Source organism: Dryas octopetala, chromosome 3, assembly GCF_963921425.1.
Source record: "Dryas octopetala chromosome 3, drDryOcto1.1, whole genome shotgun sequence".
Lineage (NCBI taxonomy): Eukaryota > Viridiplantae > Streptophyta > Magnoliopsida > Rosales > Rosaceae > Dryas > Dryas octopetala.
The window spans coordinates 21,144,434-21,146,935 of record NC_141368.1 but is presented as its reverse complement, the minus strand read 5'-3'; the positions used below and the strand labels follow the sequence as shown (position 1 = coordinate 21,146,935).

At 36.4% G+C, this 2,502-nt stretch overlaps 1 non-coding gene across 1 annotated transcript; it reads right to left on the bottom strand.

The window, feature by feature from the left end:
* Nucleotides 1-1,625: 1,625 nt before the first annotated feature.
* On the bottom strand, nucleotides 1,626-1,732 carry LOC147291749 (small nucleolar RNA R71). Its single transcript, XR_015121581.1, has one exon. It is a non-coding gene; the product is annotated as a small nucleolar RNA R71 (small nucleolar RNA).
* Between the last annotated feature and the right edge of the window lie 770 nt (nucleotides 1,733-2,502).

The window sequence follows — 2,502 nt, the reverse complement described above, 5'->3', positions numbered from 1 at the left end:
AATAGGTTCAAGAGATGAGAGAATTAAGGATACCCACCAAAAAAACTAATCCAATCCATAATGATGTACCGGAAAATACAACATTTTTGTTACCCGACCAACCCTCAGGAGAAGCAAATATAACAGGTACACTAATCAGTAAGATTAATAAAGTAGCAATTAATGCAAAAACAGCCAATTGGAAAGCAATAGTCATGTTTCTAATCCTCTAGTTGGTATTATAATATATCCAATTTGGCATAATCACTAATTGCATTGTTTGTTATGTGGAAGGGTTAGTGTGAAACCCTAACAACCCCAAATCTCATATCATCATCAATTTAAACTTGTACTGGAATTTATTTGTTTTCCATTTATATTAGCTTGTCTTTAATTTTAGTGTCACTTGTCATTAATCAACTAAACAATAACTCAACACTACACATTTGCACATACCATTATGCTTAGGCTAGGCTTTGCATAGTACATAGTAGGTTGTTTGTTAGTTTTATATCCCTAAAATAAATTTAGCTTGTGGTTGAAATCTTAATCCAATCTCTTGGGTACGACAACCTCTTACTTCCATTTCCATACTAAAACTTGACAACTTTACACTTGAGGTAGGATAATAACTAGTTTTTGGCGCCGTTGCCGGGGATTGGAGTCCTAAGACTTTGATCCTAAGCTTGGGTTGCATTTAGGGTTAATTTTATTTAAATAATATAAAAGAAAAGAAAAAAAATTTCAAATTTTTAGTTTTAAATTGTTTTTACTTTGTTAGAAAACGTAGTGTTTCTTTATGAATTAAACTGCTTTGTTTAGTTGCTGTTCTGCGAATTTGGTCCGAGTTTAGTTCTTTATTTTTTTGTCCTGAATCCAACCATATCAAGAACGTCAAAATCGGATCAGTGGTTTAAAAGTTATAAGCTAAAAACTGAGCAGAGGTCATAAAGTAGTTTTCTGTTGCGTTTTAATTTAATTGCTTCACTTTTTGTGTATTAGTTTGTGTACATTTGTTAGTTACCCTTTTCTTTTATTGACATTGGATGCTATCTTAAGTTTCTTTTTCTTATCCTTGTGACTTATAGTGTTCTTGCTCTCTTGATAGGTGTATGAGTGAAAACCCAACTACTTCAAGTTCACACATTATTTTGAAAAGTGAGAATGAATTAATAGAGTTTACAAGAGGTAGATCAATAGAAAAAGGTACAAGGAAGACAAGGGAAAAATCACCTCCAAAGGAAGCAAGGATGAGGGATATAAATCCACCTCCACCACCACTAGAGGAAGAAAGACCCTTGAGAGATTTTACACTACATCTTTTGGCCACTCATCCTAGTTGCATTGTGCTTCCACCTTGTGCAAATACATTTAAGATCATGCCGGGTACATTGCAATTGTTACCTAGTTTTCATGGAATGACAAGTAGCGATCTCTACTTGCACATCACCGAATTTTGTGAAGCTTGCTCAACCGTACAACTAAATGGAATTAATGAGGACAATTTGAGGTTAAGACTTTTCCCATTCTCATTGAAGGACAAAACTAAGCAATGGTTATACAAGTTGTCGGCCGCAAGTATCCACACATGGGAGGAAATGCAAAAGAGCTTTCTCCAAAAGCTCTTTCCACCATCAAAGACCAATGCTCTTAGGCAACTCTTAATGCAATTTATGGAGCAACCTAATGAGCTATTTCATGAAGCATGGGAGAGATTCAAAGATATGGAAAATGGTTGCCCTAATCATGGTCTCACCAAGGGATTGACTCAAGAAACAAGGAGAAGAGTGGACTATGCATGTGGAGGAAGCTTTATGGACAAAACTGAAAGGGAGGCCATGGAGGTTCTTGACAATTTGAGTGAGATTTCACAACTTTGGGACAATGTCAATGATAGGTTGCCAATGAAGGATGTGAACTTATCTATGAAAGAGTAACAAAGAAGAGGAGTATTTGAGATGGACACTCTTCACATCAATGTACAACAAGAGTTGAAGAATATAGAGGCCGCAATGAACAAGAAGCTTGATTTGCTTCTCAATGCTCAACAAGGGAATTCTAGCCATGCACCATCTTCATCTATGGCAAGCAAGGAAGTGGAGCATAGTTGTATGATATGTGAGAGCTTGCAACATGAGACAATGCAATGCCCTCAAGGAGGTTCATTTCAAGAATTTATGAAGCAATGCAACCAACTTGGTTATCAACAAAGACTAATGAATGATCCCTATAGCAACACTTACAATCTGGGATGGAGAAATAATCCAAACTTTATATGGAGTGACCAACCACAAACACCTCAAGCACCATCGTATCCTAGTCGTGAGCAAGCCCAAGGGTTTCAAAGGCCTAATGGTGGCTATCAAGGTGCTAGTAGCTCTTCATTCAACAACCAAAGAGCCATCAATTCATATCAAGCTCCTAAGGTACCCTACCAAGCTCCTTCACAACAACAAAAAATGCATCAAGAAGTAATCAAAAAACCCTCTATTGAAGATTTGTTAACTAGTTTCATCATAGAGA